The sequence below is a fragment of the Monodon monoceros genome, unplaced genomic scaffold (assembly GCF_005190385.1).
Source record: "Monodon monoceros isolate NGI ecotype Baffin Bay Population unplaced genomic scaffold, NGI_Narwhal_1 Super_Scaffold_7, whole genome shotgun sequence".
Classification (NCBI taxonomy): Eukaryota; Metazoa; Chordata; class Mammalia; order Artiodactyla; family Monodontidae; genus Monodon; species Monodon monoceros.
In genome coordinates, this window is record NW_021703784.1 from 94,922,871 (window position 1) to 94,941,521 (window position 18,651).

The 18,651-nt window shown below is 43.2% G+C and overlaps 1 pseudogene; it reads left to right on the forward strand.

Moving 5' to 3' along the window:
• Nucleotides 1-16,663: 16,663 nt before the first annotated feature.
• LOC114887200 lies at nucleotides 16,664-18,427 on the forward strand (annotated as a pseudogene).
• Nucleotides 18,428-18,651: the final 224 nt, after the last annotated feature.

An 18,651-nucleotide genomic window follows, 5' to 3' on the forward strand; every position in this document is an offset into this window, starting at 1 on the left:
GTGGCCTTCTGCATAAGCTCTCTCACAGGGAATTCCTTGTGGTCCAGTGGTTAGGACTTGGCGTTTTCACTGCTGGGGCTCGGGTTCGATCTCTGGTCTGGTAACTAAGGTCCCGCAAGCCACCCTCTCACAACATGGCAGCTTCCTTTTTCCAAGCCAGTAACGGAGAGTGAATCTCTCTAGTGTGTGCTAGCAGGGCGGAACCTTATATATATCATTGTAATTCTAATCACATTTGTCACATTCTCTTGGTTACAAGCAAGTCAAAGTTCCCACCTATACCCAGGGCATGTCCTCCACAATTAGCCATGTGACTAATTGAGAGTCTGCTGTGTACCAGGAACTATACCAGGCACTTTTCATTAATTATTTCATTTAATCCTCAAATTATCTTACGAGATGAATACTATGAAAGCTGTTTTACAGATTTGTAAATTGAAGCTAAGAGAAATTGGTTTTGACTTGTTCAAGGTCCCCCACCAATCCATGACAAATCTGGGATTCAAACTCGTTTGATCTTAAAATAACCTTCTATCTTTTAAACCTCACCTTTAAAATAGTTTGCCCCAGAAACATTTTTAAAAATTGTCCTCTTCTTCCTCTTTCTGAAGGGTAACAACAGAAACAGGAAATACACATTCTTTGCTTCTTGGGTTCATATTTTCAATCACAGTCAGAATGAATTCTTCCGGCTAAGAGGGAATGTTCAGATAGAAGCTGGCCTTCTAGGAAACATTATGTTGCAGAATTAGGGCAGGCTGCCAAAGCAGGGAATGAGCCCTGACCTGGATTTTCTCAATACCATTAGAAAATAGTTATAATAATACCTCATAGCTATATACTGAGTTATCAATGCTGTCTCATTTTATTCTTGGTGTCCCTGTGAGTCATACAGGGCAGAGATTTTATACAGTGTAGAGTTTAGTCCGTATATACTATTTTGTGTTAAAAACTTTACATTATTACATGAACTTTTCCCCCCATATTCTTATATTTTCTCCCTAAACATGATTTTAGATGGCTGCTTAATATTCAATTCAATGGATCTATCCTAGTTTAGTCTAAAATGTTTCCCTAATTTTGGCTATTTAGGTTTCTTCTTGTTTTTCACTATCGTAAAAAGTATTGTGAGAAACATCTCTGACGGTCAAAAATATTCTCCCACACATATGCACACATGCTTAGGATAGAGTCCCAGAAAAGGGATGGCACACAGCAGTCAGTCCCAAGGCACTTGGCGCATACAGAGACGTGATTTTTTTTAAAGATTTATTTATGATTTATTTATTTAATTGATTTATTTTTGGCTGCGTCAAGTCTTTGTTGCGGCGTGCAGGCTCTAGTTGAGGTACAGGAGCTTAGTAGTTGTGGTGCGCAGGCTCAGTTGCCCGGAGGCAGGTGGGATCTTAGTTCCCTGTCAGGGATCGAACCTGTGTCCACTGCATTGTAAGGCAGTTTCTTTACCACTGGACCTCCAGGGAAGTCTCTAGAGATGTGATTATAACCACTACTTTTCAGGTGAGGAAACAGACAGAGTGAGACCTGCCCAAGTTCACGTGGTTCAAAATGTACAGCTGAGACTTGGATCCCATTCTTCTGGTTCCTAGACTGATGTTCTTCCTTACAACTAGCTACTCACAGTGTGCTCCTTGGACCAGCAGCATTGGTAAACCCGGGAAGAATGTTAGAAATGCATTATCTCAGGCCCTACCCAAGATTTTGTGAATCAGAATCTGTGTTTGCCACGATCCTGAGATGCCTCTATAAACATTAACGTTTGAGAGCACTGCTAACAACACATCCTCCCCTATAATCCTGTGAAATGCTTTAAAATGAGGCAAAACACCCCTGGGTTTGGGGTTACCAGTTTCTCCTCAGCTTTGAGATGTCTCTTTCACGTTTCCTCAAGGGCTGTGTGCAGTGTGCCCACCTCGTGAAGGGATTTGTTAATTTCACTATCAAACATCAGAATCTTTAACTGCGTACGATCCCCGGATATGGCCAAACCCTCCTGCTCGGAACCATACAAAGAGCACTTGGGAATAATTTTCAGTAAGTGCCACGGTGAAGGAGAATGGCTATTACACCAGGACTCCTGGTCCAGTTTCCACCACTAACGAGCTGGGTGACCCTGGAGAGCCTCTGAATCATTCTTTATTGAATTAGATACTGTGATGAGAACATGCTTTGTACATCATAAGGCACTGGGCACATCTGTCGGGAGCCTATATTTAGACATCACCTTCCTTGTGAGAGAAATGAAGGTGTTTAGACTAGATGATCGTTGGGGCAAATATTCAGAGGACCAAATCCTTCTGAGAAAGCCTATTTTAGGTTGGATTCCACCTGTGCTCCCCAGGAATATAATGACAGGGAGATATGAGTCAAATCAGGATGGGTGAGAGTGAGAGTTTGTAGTAACTGATCTTCAAAGTTCCTCTTAAATCTAAAAGTGTATGATCTACCATTTCAACATGAAAAAAGAATGAGAATTCTAAAGGGTAAGCTGGGACGAAGTGAAAGAGTAGCATTGACATATATATACACCACCAAATGTAAAATAGATAGCTAGTGGGAAGCAGCTGCATAGTATGGGGAGATCAGCTCGGTGCTTTGTGACCACCTAGAGGGGTGGGATGGGGGGGTGGGAGGGAGACACAAGAGAGAGGGGATGTGGGGATATATGTATACGTATAGCTGATTCACTTTGTTATACAGCAAAAATTAACACAACATTGTAAAGCAATTATACTCCAATAAATATGTTTAAAAAAAAAGAATGAGAATTCTAGCATCAGCTCGTCGTTTTATGCAGCTACCCGCTTTCATGAAAGAGAGAAGCTTCTATTCTCTAAGAATGTGGATCTACTTCGGGCTTCCCTGGTGGCGCAGTGGCTAAGAATCCGCTTGCCAATGCAGGGGACACGGGTTCGAGCTCTGGTCCGGGGAGATCCCACATGCCACGGAGCAACTGAGCCCGTGCACCACAACTGCTGAGCCTGCGCTCTAGAGCCTGCAAGTCACAACTACTGAGCCCGCGAGCCTAGAGCCGGTGCTCCGCAACAAGAGCAAGCCACCGCAATGAGAAGCGCGCGCACCGCAAGGAAGAGTAGCCCCCGCTCGCTGCAACTAGAGAAAGCCTGCGCGCAGCAACCAAGACCCAACACAGCCAAAACTAAATAAATTAAAAAGAATGTGGATTTATTTCAAGTCCCATTTCTGGGATTAAAGTATCAGTATTTCTTCTTGTATGTGATTCAATTAATTTCATTTGCCTTAAGCACATTAGGCAATCAGAGACCAGGCTCAGGTCTCCCCAGTCAGATGTAATTACTGAAGTCACTGATCTTTGCTCTGTTCTCCTTTTTCCTCTCCACTATTACGTTTTTTAGAGGAAGGAAGTTAAAAGCTTTACATAGTCTCTCTGTTTTCTAACAGCCTTTCTCAGACTTCGAGTTGAGTATCATTATGACTAAATAAGCAGCTCTGATTCGGCCCCTGGGAAAAACAGACAGTTAAAGGAATTTATATGTCACATGCGGCGGATTTCAAAGAATGGTCAGTGATGACCATTTACCCTGAACATCATGGGAATGTCTGCAGAAAAATAAGCCGTAGTTTTGAGACTAAAATCTAAAACTTTTCTTTTGTTTTAATGTATTTCATAATCTGTATAATAAATCAGGTCATCTTTTTTTCTTAGAGCTCCTTTGATATGCATGGGGGTGTTAAATTGAGCTTTTTGATGTTGAGAGGTTAGTATTTATAAAATCCCCAGGTTCCAAGAGGGGGAAAAAAGGGAACAGAGAATATTTTGATTACTTTCAACCGCACAATATTTGCACAAGGGTCTATTACTTAATGCCTCTTATTAGGCACAGATGGGAAATTAACCACTCATTCATTTTACACATATTTGGTAAAAGCTTGTTATGTGTCAGACACACTTAGAGATTCCAGGTGAAAGACATGGCTGCTGCCCTCAAGGAGCTTAGAGTGGAGCGGTGCACTGGGTGATGGGATAAGGGTCCATACAGGATCCTACGAGATATCAAGGACAGAAAATTCCTCCTAAGGGCTTGAAGAAAGCTCCCTAGAAGAGATGTCCTGAGGGCTGAGGAGGAGATAGTGAGGGGGATGCGGGAGTGAAGGGTGTTTCAAGCGGAGGGAACAGCAAATACAGAGGGAAAAGCAAATACAAAGTGCAGAGGCAATGGAGAACATGTCAAAGAATTAAGCATGACTGTATCGTGACAAGCATCTGGAAGACTGGGAAAGATGCAAGAGTTGGAGCCAAGATACAATGAAGCACTTGCTGAAATAAATCTAGGCAGAGTGAGCCAAAGTCTCCATTGTATAAAGATTTCAGAGAATTCCCTGGCGGTCCAGCAGTTAGGACTCCGTGCTCTCACTGACAGGGCTGGGTTCAATCCCTGGTCAGGGAACTAAGATCTCACAAGCCACTGCATCGTGGTCAAAAAAAAAAAATTTCATTGACTAGAGTTACTTTACAGGTACTATAGAAATAATACCTGTTAGGTGTGAACTTTAATTTGGAGAAGGTACCATATCAAGAAATCCATTGGCATTACTCCAAAGCAGAGATTATAATTCTTATTTTGCCTAGGCTTACTCTTTCATTCTTCTTTTTTTTTTTTTCTTTTTCTTTCCCCTGTTTGAGTGCAACTGCTTCATCTTTCTTTGCAAGAAAATAAAGTCTCAGCACAGACAGTATTTGATTCAGTGCTCATTTGATCTGGTTGATTCAGGAAACAGATGCATCCTCTTGGTCTCCACACAAACCATTGGGGTTTCTTTTTTTTTTTTTTTTTTGGTTTCACCAAAGCCAGATCTATGTCTCCATCAGCACAGAGGAAAAAAGTAATTACCGAAGTATTAGTGTGATTATTATTTCCTGATATGAACTACTGCGTTCTTTACTAGTATCTGGTTCTCTCCCTAGGCAGGAGTTAGAAAATTTAAAAACAAACTCTTGTTGGACAAAGCCTATATTAATTATTTTTTAACCTTGTTTGCATTGGAGAACTCTTCGAAAATTTGATGAAAAAGATAAACCCTCTCCTCAGAAAAATTCATTTTCTCACACCTACACAATGCAACACAGTTTCAAGAGGTTCACAAACCTCTTGATGCCCCTGAGGACCCTTGAGGAATCTTAGACCCTGGTTATGAACTTCTGGTCTATACAGTCAAGAAAAAAAATGGAAGAACTGCTTTATGAAATTGAACTGTGACAGTTGCCTGCTAATTCTGGCAGTACATTTTGGGAAGTCAGAATAAACCTGAATTATATTGGTCATATAGTTGCTCAAGCCTCTGCTACAACATTGATTCAGTGGGTGGGCCTCAGCTTCCCCAATGTCCCCACCTCCATGCTAACCCAAACACGAGTGAAGGTCCCAGAGGAGGAAGGGAAGAGGAAATCACTTGAGATTTTTAATTTTCTAAAATTATCACTCAAGACTTTTAATTTCCTAAAGTTAAGTCTCCTCGGCCTTGGAGTTAAAAGAAGACCTGGTTTTAATCTTAGCTCTATCACTTTCTGTTTATGTGATCTTGCCAAGCCATTTATATTTTTCAAGTATCAGCTTCCTCATCTGTAAAATGGGGATAATTATAATAACTACCTCTCAGGGCTGTTCTGAGGACTTAGTGAGATAACAAGTGTGAAAGTATTTACCGGACATCTGGCTCATAGATGGTGCTTGACAAATGTTAACCGAAATTCAGCTCTCCTAGGGCAGAGTAAGACCTTTTAGAGACCCATCAGTATTGAACAAATTATGGTGGAGGACTTCGAGTTTCCTGTCTGGCATGTAAGGAGCTCAGAAATTGCTGCTTGGTCCTAACAACAAGTAAAAAGCTGAACAAACTGAAACAAAATCAACTTTTCTTAGATCTGTCAGAGAAATGAGGTCACAGGGCAAACCACTGGACAGATCAGTAGGTACCCAGATTCACAACTTAAGGGAGCAGAAACCACCAGGGGAACCAACAGTGGGAAAACCTGTAATTGACAAATTGCTGGAGGCACAGTGTGGACCAATCTGAGAGTTAAGAACTCCAGGGGTATCTAGTCATAAGGGTCCTCCCCACATTTTTCTATTCACTCACAGTGAATGTTGGAAGCAAAGTACTCATGTTCAGCAGGTGGAGGGGAGAAAGGAACCACTTTGAATATGCTAGAGCATTCTGTTCCTTTTTTTTTTTTTTTTTTGCCGTACATGGGCCTCTCACTGTTGTGGCCTCTCCCGTTGCGGAGCACAGGCTCCGGACGCGCAGGCCCAGCGGCCATGGCTCACGGGCCCAGCCGCTCCGCGGCATGTGGGATCTTCCCAGACCGGGGCACGAACCCGTGTCCCCTGCATCGGCAGGCGGACTCTCAACCACTGCGCCACCAGGGAAGCCTGAGCATTCTGTTCTTAACAAGGCCTGCCCTCAGGAGAAACTATTTCACCAGAGCTTAACCTACTGGGGTTTTATCAGAGCCTAATTTACCTTGGGGAAGGGAAATACCCAACTCTAGCCCCTTCTAGCCTTCTGTGTGGGAAAAGGGAAATATGTAACTCCAGCTCCTCCAGCCATCCTGGCCCAACTAAGATGGCAGGTGGGTGGGTTTTAAAAGCACTGGTGAAGTTCACAGTCCATGGCCAAGTGGGATTTATTCCAGGTATGCAAGGCTGGTTCAACACTTGAAAATCAACTAATGTAATCCATTACATCAACAGAATAAAGAAGAAAAAATCACATTGTTACATGAATAGATGCAGAAAAAGCATTTGACAAAATCCAACATTCATTCACGATAAAAACTCTTGGCAACTAGGAACAGAGGGGAATGTCCTTGACAAAGAAAATCCACAAAAACCTACATCTAGTATACTTAATGGTTAGAAACTAGAAGCATTTCCACTATGATCAGGAATACGATGGGGATGTCCCCTCTCACCACTGTTTTTCAACATCATACTGGAAGTCCGAGTTAATGCAGTAAGACCAAAAAAAAAGTGAAATAAAAGGTATACAGATTGGGAAGGAAGAAATAAAACTGTCTGTTTTAGCAGATGACATGATTGTCTATGTAGAAAATCTAAAAGAATTGACCAAAAAAACTCACGGAACTAGTTAGTGATTATAGTAAGTGAATACCTTGATTACTGCAAGACATTAGGTAAATATAAAGAAGTCAATTGCTTTCCTCTATACCAGCAATAAACAAGTAGAATTTGAAATTAAAAAGATAAAATCACTTATAGAGCACCCCCAAACTGAAATACTTAGGCATAAACCTAGCAAAATACATACAAAATTTATATGAGGAAAACAATGAAACTCTGATGAAAGGTATCACAGAAGAACTAAATAAATGGAGAGATATTCCATGGAAGGATAGGAAGACTCAATATTGTCAAGATGTCAGTTCTTCCCAGCTCAATTCAATGTAAGCCCAATGAAAATTCCAGCAAGTTATTTGTGGATAAAGACAAACTGATCCCAAAGTTTATATGGAAAGGCAAAAGACTCAGAACTGCTAACTTGATATTGAAGAAGAACAAAATTGGAGAACTGACACTGCCCAATTTCAAGACTTACTATAAAGCTATAGTAATCAATACAGTGTGGTATTGGTGAAAGAATAGACAAATAGATCAGTGGAACAGAAGAGAGAGCCCAGATATAGACCCACATAAATATGGTCAATTGATCTTTGACAAATGAGCAAATTCTATACAATGGAGCAAAGATAGTCTTTTCAAAAACTGGTTCTGGAACAACTGGACATCCACAGGCAATAAAATTAATCTAGACACAGACCTTACACCCTTCACAAAAAGTAACTCAAAATGGGTCATAAAGAAAAGAAATATAAAAAGCCACCATAGCCAGACATGTAACAATTAAGAGCATTATTTTTTATTTATTTATTTTTTTGGTACACGGGCCTCTCACTGTTGTGGCCTCTCCCGTTGCGGAGCACAGGCTCCGGAAGCACAGACTCAGTGGCCATGGCTCACGGGCCCAGCCGCTCCGCGGCATATGGGATCTTCCCGGACCGGGGCACGAACCTGTATCCCCTGCATCGGCAGGCGGACTCTCAACCACTACGCCACCAGGGAAGCCCTTAAGAGCATTATTTTTTTGTATATGTTAGGAGTCAGTCTGTCTGGGATGTGGAGTTTTCCCTCAATTCAGTATTTTAATTTAAAAAACTAAAAATTCATCAGAAGGAAAATAAGCAGACAAAAAAATGGATTATAGAACTAAATGTAAAATGCAACACCATAAAACTCCTAGAAGATAACACAGGAGAAAACCTAGATGACCTCGGGTACGGCAATGACTTTTTAGATATAACACTGAAGACATGCTTTATTAAAGAAATAATTTATCAGCTGAACTTTACTTAAATTAAAAACTTCTGCTCTGAAAAAGACACTGTCAAGAGAATGAGAAAACAAGCCACAACCTGGGAGAAAATATTTGCAAAAGACACATATTATAAAGGGTTTTATTCCAAAACATACAAGGAACTCTTGAAACTCAACAACCCAATTAAAAAATGGTCAAAAGACCAGAATAGACACTTCACCAGAGAAGATATACAGATGGTAAGTAAACATATGAAAAGATGTTCAGTAACATATGCTATAAGGAAATTGCAAATTAAAACAACGATGAGATACAACTACACACCTAGCAGAATGGCCAAAATTCAAAACACTGACAACAAAAATGCTGGCGAGGATGTGGAGCAACAGGAACTCTCATTCGTTGCTGGTGGGAATGAAACATGGTACAGTCATTTTGAAAGACAGTTTGGCATTTTCTTACAAAGCTAAACATATTCTTGATATATGATCCATCAGTCATACTCCTTAGTATTTACCCAAATGAATTGAAAACTTATGTCCACACAAAAACTGCATATGGATGTTTATAGCAGCTTTTTCTTTTAAAACATCTTTATTGGAGTATAATTGCTTTACAATGGTGTGTTAGATTCTGCTTTATAACAAAGTGAATCAGCTATACATATACATGTATCCCCATGTCTCCTCCCTCTTGCATCTCCCTCCCACCCTCCCTATCCCACCCCTCTAGGTGGTCACAAAGCACCGAGCTGATCTTCCTGTGCTATGCGGTTGCTTCCCACTAGCTATCTATTTTGCATTTGGTAGTATATCTAAGTCCATGCCACTCTCTCACTTTGTCCCATCTTACCCTTCCCCCTCCCCGTGTCCTCAAGTCCAATCTCTACATCTGCGTCTTTATTCCTGTCCTGCCCCTAGTTTCTTCAAAACCTTTTTTTTTTTTTTAGATTCCATATATATGTGTTAGCATACGGTATTTGTTTTTCTCTTTCTGACTTACTTCACTCTGTATGACAGACTCTAGGTCCATCCACCTCACTACAAATAACTCAATTTTGTTTCTTTTTATGGCTGAGTAATATTCCATTGTATATATGTGCCACATCTTCTTTATCCATTCATCTGTCGATGGACACTTAAGTTGCTTCCATGTCCTGGCTATTGTAAATAGAGCTTTGAAGCTTTTAAAATAATTGTCAGAACATGAAAGCAACCAAGATACCCTTCAGAATGTGAATGGATATATTGGGTACAATGGAATATTATTCAGCTCTAAAAAGAAATGAGCTATCAAACCATGAAAAGACATGGGGGAACCTTAAATTCATATTATAAGTGAAAGAAGCCAATCTGAAAAGGATACATGCTATGATTCCAACTATATGACATTCTGAAAAAGGCAAAACTATGGAGACAGTAAAAGGATTAATGGTTGCCAGGGGTTTGGGGAAGGAAAAGGGGTGAATAGGCAGAGCACAGAGGATTTTTAAGGGAGTGAAACTATTCTGTACAATACTGCAGTGGTGGATACATGTCATTATGTGTGTGTCCAAACCCATAGAACATACAAAACCAAGAGTGAACCCTAATGTAAACTATGGACTTTAAGTGATAATGGTGTGTCAATGTGAGTTCATTGATTCAATGTAAGTTCATTGATTGTAACAAATGTACCACTCTGGTGAGGATATATTTTTTTTAACGTTTTAAAAATGTTTATTGTTTATTTTTGGCTGTATTTGGTCTTCACTGCCGTGCTCAGGCTTTTCTCTAGCTGCGGCGAGCGGGGGCTACTCTTCGTTGCGGTGCGCGGGCTTCTCATTGCGGTGGCTTCTCGTTGCGGAGCACGGGCTCTAGGCACACGGGCTTCAGTAGTCACAGCTCACGGGCTCTAGAGCGCAGGCTCAGTAGTTGTGGTACACGGACTTTGTTGCTCCGCGGCATGTGGGATCTTCCCAGACCAGGGCTCGAACCCGTGTCCCCTGCATTGGCACGCAGATTCTTAACCACTGCGCCACCAGGGAAGTCTGGCGGGGATATTGATTGTGGGCAGTTTGTGTTTGTATGAGGACAAGGGGGCATATGGGAACTCTGTACTTTCCACTCAATTGTGAACCTAAAACTGCTCTAAAAAATAAAGTTTATTAATTTAAAAAAAAGCAAAAAAAAAAATCGTGGTCCACCTCCACTCCTACAAGTAATTTGAACTAAGAACAACATATAATAAACAAACCTGGGCTTCCAGGGAAATATTATTTTTATTATTAATTAATAATAAAAATAATTATTTTATTATATTTTATAATTAAAATAAAATAATTTATCAATATTTATTATATTAATAAATATTATTATAATATTTCCTGAGGGGAATATTATTTTTTCTTATGATGGCATCAGAGCTTTTAAAAAAATATGTCAAATTCTTTTTGTGTGTGTGTGTGTGTGTGTGTGTGTGTGTGTATGTGTGTTTGTGTGTGAGCCTGCCTTGCTGGTAACCCAGGAGCATGCTTCATCTTCCAACTCGGTAACCCAAGCACTGAATTCCCCAAGTACACAGCTCAAGGTCATAATCAAGGATGTCAGGAAGGAAGAATGACAGTGGGGGTGCGGGCATCATAGTCAGGTTCAGAGACACCAGAACAGTTTCCTCCGAGGGTTCATCATCAGGACTCCTGCCCATGGGTCACTCTCCTGGGGTCAGGCTGCCCCTTCCCTCTCTGCATCGTCTGTAGCAGCTGTATTAGTGGATCAAAAGTGCTCATACAACCCTGTATAGCCCACCCCTTGGATGTGTCAGTTATCTCACTTCTCAGGTGGCCTTTCTCTTTCTAAAGCAGAACTGAAATTTCACCTGGGCAGTCAGCTTGAGCAACCACAGAACTTTCATTTCCTTTTTATCATAGGGAGAAAGTTCTGAACACTATTATTTCACCAAGAGAAATTGGGTGCTGGGAGAGTAGAGGCTGAATGGGGGCTTGGTTCACACCTGTGGTTCCTAACCCAGCACTCACCTGGGGGAACGTGTGACGATGAAGGTTCCTGGCTCCACCCGAGGCCTACCCTGGGCAGGAGTTTGTCATTTCTTAAGTGTTCCTCAAGTGATTCTGGTGATCTTCTAGGCTAGGGAACCATTGGGGTAGAGAAATAAATCTACCTGCCCAAGAGCATTCAGCCTTCCCTAAACTGGTCCCATGTTTCCTGTCTTAAAGTCTTTGATCACATCTCCCTTTCGCTGCTCCTTCCCATATTTGCACATACCTTTATTATGTCACTTATATGATATCATATGTGTTTTTTTGTTTTCCTTTACCAGATGAGCTCCTCAAGGCAGAGATCATGCCTTATTGATCTTTGTGTTTCCTGTTCCCAGGGTTACCACTTACAGTTGAGAAGGTTGTTCACTCTGCACGAGAGCTTAGTGTGAGGGGTAAGTGGAGCTGTAAGTGATTCTGAAATCTAGCCTGACTCACCAAGTCATGAGCCCTGATTTCGACCTCTGAATGTCTAGAGGAGGGATGCCTTTTCTAATTGAATAAAGGTGCCCTATGGGCTATTGCTGGCCCTGTCTGCACCTAGCAACACAAAAGCTAGTGTTTACTGAGCATCTATTCCAAGAAAGGCACAGAGTTTAGTATTTTGCGTAGAGAGTAGGGGATTAAGTCGTGTTTGTTAAATTGAATTAAAATCTTCTTCCTCAGGTCTGGCTCTCATAATCTTCTCATTCTGCAAGGCCTTGCTGAATATCACTTCTAGGTGAAGTCTTCCTCCAGCCTCAGTTCATTGCCCCAATTCATTTCTCCTTGGAGACACAGCAGCACCTGGTTTATATCTCTAGAACAGCACTTTCTGTGGTCATACATTGGAGTTGGTGTATCCCACTGTCCAGTGAGCGCCTCATAGGCATGGGCTCCTTATTCAGCTCCTAGATCCTGGGTGTCTAGACATCATAATGAAGGTTTATTAAATGAATAATAACCCCACCCCCAAGTGGCCCTTTAGACTCTGGGTTTCACTGCATCATGTAAAGATACAGTAGCTTTCATCCCTATCACCTGAAACTGAGAGCAAAATTTCAGAAATTAGTGTTAATTTAACTCATTATATATATGTGTGACTATGTATATATATTATATATATGAATGTATATGTGTGTACATACACATGTATATTAACATCAGCTTTGTGGGCTACACTGGGCCAAGTTAAAGAGGTGATTGGCAGACAATTCTGCTGGCTGCTCATACGCTAATGATATTTGAGTGTATGTATCAGGTTATAGCTGTGTTTCAGGAAGTCTGCATTTTGGTTTCATTGATGCAGTAGACAGTTCTGGAGTTGCCCCATGTCCGAGATTTAAAAATAAGCCCTGCCCTGGGCTAATCTTTCTCCCTTTTTCCAGGAGGGAGGTGCAGAAGAGGCAGGTGACTTCCATAATTGCATGAGTTCCTCCTCATTGATCTACATGGATCCTGAGAAGTACAAATAATGTGGAACATGATAGTAGGAAGTGAAACATACCCAATTATGGCCAAACTCGGGGATGTTGTTAGGAAAGCTCAGTGTCTACTTTCAGCACACCTTTATTTATTAGATCAACCCGACTGAGGCATATGGGCCTCTGGAAGTCAATGGAAGCTCAGGATTCTTCTGGTTTTTTGTAGCTCCTGATAAATGAAAATATGAAGAAGGTCTAAAGCAGTGTGATACAGGACTTCCCTGGTGGAGCAGTGGTTAAGAATCCGCCTGCCAATGCGGGGGACACTGGTTAGATCCTTGGTCCGGGAAGATCCCACATGCCACAGAGCATCTAAGCCCGTGTGCCACAACTACTGAGCCTGTGCTCTAGAGCTCACGAGCCACAACTATTGAGCCCACATGCCACAACTACTGAAGCCTACGTGCCACAACTACTGCAGCCCACATGCCTAGAGCCCGTGCTCCGCAACAAGAGAAGCCACCGCAATGAGAAGCCTGCGCACCGCAACTAGAGAAAGCCTGCATGCAGCCATGAAGACCCAACACAGCCAAAAATTAAAAAAAATTTTAAATAAATAAATTCATTAAAAAAAAGCAGTGTGATACATATTGTGGTATATTTAAAATGTTTACATTTAACAAATTAATATTTTTACCACAAAAAATGTAATTTTATAATGTTATTCACAAGTTATTGCAGAAATAGAAAGCAATATTAATTCAAAGTAGACTCTAAGTGCCATAGTCCAGAATCAAGTGTAATTCTGCTGGTGTAGCACAGTGACTCTAAGTGTAAGTTCTTTTGTAGATGCTGCCAAAAGTGCATCTGAGGTTTTTGTCAGTGTAGGGATCTGGATTAACTGGCTCTCATCTCTTTCCCCAACTTTCCTAGTGTCAAAGAGAGAGCTTAAGGCATACTACAGGACCTGTTTATTGAATTAATAGGCACTGAAGGTGCCAGGCATAGAGACTGTCACTGATGGATACAAATTGCTGTGAGGGCATCAAAAAGGGTGCATTGGGCGGAGAAGCATGGGCGGTGTGAATGGAAACCCTGACCATTAATTACGCACATTTGCTTGGTCTTCCGCTGGAACTGCAAAATAAGGAGAACTTGTTTCAAATTCAGGCACAGTTGGGAAAGCACAGGATTGGTCTTAGAGAGTCATTTTGACTTTTGGACCAAGTCCAGTGCACCCAACTGCATTCTTGGGTAGCCTCTTCTCAAGTTAGACGTTACATACAGAGAAAGGATATGCCATGGCTTTAGGATAGAGTTAATGAGGGCAGTTTTTTAGCAAATCAAGTCCTTGTTTATGCACAATATTTCCTCCTTTGGATATGAAGTCATATGCTCTTCTGGGGCCCTAAGTCTACCAGAAGAGGTAGGGACATGAGGCAAAATTTGAGGACAAGTAGATGGAGAAAACCCTTATGAATGGTAGAATTTGCGGAACTGTCATCTTGATAGCCCTAGGCTGAACCCTGATCCTGGTGTCAGAATGACCCATGACCCTGGCCAAAGATAAACATGAAGGGGGACTTCCCTGGCGGTCCAGTAGTTAGTATTCTGCACTTCCACTGCAGGGGGCAAGGGTTCAGTCCTTGGTCAGGGAATTAAGATCCCGCATGTCTGCATGGAGCGGCCAAGAACAATTAATTAATTAATTAATTTTTACAAATCAAGGGAAGAGAAGTTAAGTTAATATTGCAGACATGGGTCAGCAAACTTCTTCTATAAAAGGCCAGAAATAGTATGTTAATCTTTGTGTGCTATACCAGTAGTCCCCAAACTTTTTGGCACCAGGGACTGGTTTCATGGAAGACAATTTTTCCACGGACGGGGGGAATGGTGGTGAGAATGGTTCAGGCGGTAACGCGAGCAGTGGTAACGCGAGCAGTGGTTCAGGCAGTAATGTGAACAGTGGTAATAGGAACAGTGGTTCAGGCGGTAATGCGAGCAGTGGTATACGAGCAGTGGTAACGCGAGCAGTGGTTCAGGCGGTAATGAGAGCAGTGGTAATACAAGCAGTGGTAACGCGAGCAGTGGTTCAGGTGGTAATGCTAGCAGTGGTAATACGAGCAGTGGTAACGCGAGCAGTGGTTCAGGCGGTAATGCTAGCAGTGGTAATGCAAGCGGTGGTAATGCGAGCAGTGGTTCAGGCAGTAAGGCAAGCAGTGGGGAGTGATGGGGAGCGGCAGGTGAAGCTTCGCTTGTTCGTCTGCTGCTCACCTCCTTCTGTACTGGTCTGTGGCCCGGGCGTTGGGGACCCCTGTGCTATACAACCTCTGTTGCAACTACTCAGCTCTGCTGTTGTAGCATGAAAGCAAGTGAATGTGTGTGGCTGTGTTCCAATGGAATTTTATTTCTGAAAACAGGTGGCGGTAGGTTTGGCCCACAGACCATATTTTGCTAACCCTTACTCTGGACTACCGCAAGCAGAAAATTGTGTGCCTTCAAGAAATATCAAGTCTAAAATATGATCAAAGAGCACTTTTGACTCTATAAAAGGGACCCCTAGACCAAGTGAGCTTGAATCTCAGATCTATTATTTATAAGTTGTGGGACTTTGGGAAAAAACACATAACTTCTCTCATCTTCACGTTTCTCATTTGTCAGACGGAGATTGTAAAACCAGCTTCGCCTACCCCAGGATTATTGTGATGCTCAAACAAACTGTAATGAATCAGCGGAAAGAAGCTCTTATTAGTACTAGTATAGAATTGCAGAAACACCTGTTGCTTTAAAGACTAAAGCTCCTTCATGGAGGAGGTGGTGTTTTTTCACCCATCATTGAGTCTTTGGTACCTGCCACATATTGAATAAATTTGAATAAATTTGGTACCTGCCACTCAGAATAAATTTATTGACTTTATAAATGAAACAGATAAAATATTTCCTTCTTTCAAATCAGTGTGGTATTATTCGAATAGACTGGACAAATAGAAGCACACAGTGAAATAGTTTGAAACTAGGACATGAGCCATTTAAATTTTGAAGTTTAGCTACATTTGGGGAGTATTTCTGGATGAACTTGCCTAAACAACTTTGGACACGTAGAGAAGAGCTCCCATCAGGATATTACATACACATTTCCAACTGCACTCAGATATATTGGAAGTGTTCCATAATCAAGGGAGGGTTTTCCCTCGGGTCTTTAAAAATTTCTCATCAGTAATATCCTCATCACAAGAGAATCCCGACTGAGTACCCCTGGGACAGCCACTAGTTTCAACACTTGTATCCCGTGGCTGGACATGACCACGTGCACAAACTCCTCAGACTCAGGATACCAGCTTGTTAAGCAAGTCAGGGGTCTGTCTGGTGTTTTACAAATATGTCATTGCCAAAATAAATGCTCAAGATAACAATCTGTTATGAATACTACTGATGCCAATAAAAAGAAAATGAACAATGTTTCCTTCATTGCTTTTTCCACCAAGCAGTCAAATTGAGAGGCTTCATTCATTACAGCCGTAGATGATCACACTAAAGAGAAAAGTTGTTTCATCAAGTTAGGGGAAATGTGAACAACTTCAAGTGAATTAGAGTGTTCTTTCTAAAGGCGGTTTATAGGAAGAATCAGGATCATAATTTAACCATTGAAACAATTTTGTTCATGTGTGTTTTTCCTTCCTATTGTAAACCTGAGGAAAATGTGACACAGTTCGCTTTTAACATGTTCACATATGTGCCTAATGAATGTCTTAAATCAAGAGATAAACCTTTGTGGCGGCGGCGGCTTTGTCTCTTGGGCTGGCCCCTGGCGGCTCCCTCCCCGGAACAGCTGCCACCGAGGGAGGAAGCCGCGCGGTCCAGAGCCCTAGTGCTGAAGCCCCCGAGCCCTCGTCATCCACCACCACCATGTAAGGGCCATGAAAAGGGCTCGTCCTGGCGCAGCGCGGACATGGAGGAGGACTTATTCCAGCTAAGGCAGCTGCCGGTGGTGAAATTCCGTCGCACAGGCGAGAGTGCAAGGTCAGAGGACGACACGGCTTCGGGAGAGCATGAGGTCCAGATTGAAGGGGTCCGTGCAGGCCTAGAGGCCGTCGAGCTGGATGATGGGGCAGCTGTGCCTAAGGAGTTTGCCAATCCCACTGACGATACTTTCATGGTGGAAGATGCGGTGGAAGCCATTGGTTTTGGAAAATTTCAATGGAAGCCCTCTGTTCTCACCGGCTTGGCTTGGATGGCTGACGCCATGGAGATGATGATCCTGAGCATCCTTGCGCCGCAGCTGCACTGCGAGTGGCGGCTGCCCAGCTGGCAGGTGGCGTTGCTGACCTCGGTGGTCTTTGTCGGCATGATGTCCAATTCTACCCTCTGGGGAAACATCTCAGACCAGTAAGGCAGGAAAACAGGGCTGAAGATCAGTGTGCTCTGGACCCTGTACTATGGCATCCTCAGTGCTTTCGCGCCCGTGTACAGCTGGATCCTGGTGCTCCGGGGCCTGGTGGGCTTCGGGATCGGAGGGGTCCCCCAGTCGGTGACGCTGTATGCTGAGTTCCTTCCCATGAAAGCCAGAGCTAAGTGTATTTTGCTGATTGAGGTGTTCTGGGCCATCGGGACAGTGTTCGAGGTTGTCCTGGCTGTGTTTGTGATGCCCAGCCTGGGCTGGCGTTGGCTGCTCATCCTCTCGGCTGTCCCACTCCTCCTCTTTGCTGTTCTGTGTTTTTGGCTGCCAGAGAGCACAAGGTATGATGTGCTGTCCGGAAACCAGGAAAAGGCCATCACCACCTTAAAGAGGATAGCCACAGAAAACGGAGCCCCCATGCCTCTGGGGAAACTCATCATATCCAGACAGGAAGACCGAGGCAAAATGAGGGACCTCTTCACACCCCATTTTAGATGGACAACCTTGCTGCTGTGGTTTATATGGTTTTCCAATGCATTCTCTTACTAGGGATTAGTTCTGCTCACCACTGAGCTCTTCCAGGCAGGAGATGTCTGCAGCACCTCCAGCCGGAAGAAGGCAGTAGAGGCAAAATGCAGCCTGGCCTGTGAGTACCTGAGTGAGGAGGATTACATGGACCTGCTGTGGACCACCCTGTCTGAGTTCCCAGGTGTTCTTGTGACTCTCTGGATTATCGACCGCCTGGGCCGCAAGAAGACCATGGCCCTGTGCTTCGTCATCTTCTCCCTCTGCATCCTCCTGCTGTTTATCTGTGTTGGAAGAAATATGCTCACTCTGTTACTCTTCATTGCAAGAGCGTTTATTTCTGGAGGCTTCCAAGCAGCCTATGTTTACACACCTGAGGTCTACCCCACGGCGACCCGAGCTCTGGGCCTGGGCACCTGCAGTGGCATGGCAAGGGTGGGCGCGCTCATCACCCCGTTCATTGCTCAGGTGATGCTGGAATCGTCCGTGTACCTGACGCTGGTGGTTTACAGTGGCTGCTGCCTCCTGGCTGCCCTGGCCTCCTGCTTTTTGCCCATTGAGACCAAAGGCCGTGGACTGCAGGAGTCCAGCCATTGGGAGTGGGGCCAGGAGATGGTCGGCCGAGGGACGCACGACACAGGTGTCGCTAGGTCGAACTCGGGCTCTCAGGAGTAGGGACTGATGGGGGGCTGAGCTGGTTTTTGAGGCTGTAGAGAGCGGGGAGCTGCTGGAGCCCGGCGGGGGCACCGATCGTCACTGCCCACATCAAGAACTCACCCAAGGGTGCCACCTGGACCAATGAGGTTTTGTGTCTTGACTGTTTTCTCATATTTATCAAGATCCATCCGGGGCTGGGGAGGCATTTGCTCTGGGGGGTTCTCCGTATATGTGTGTGGGGG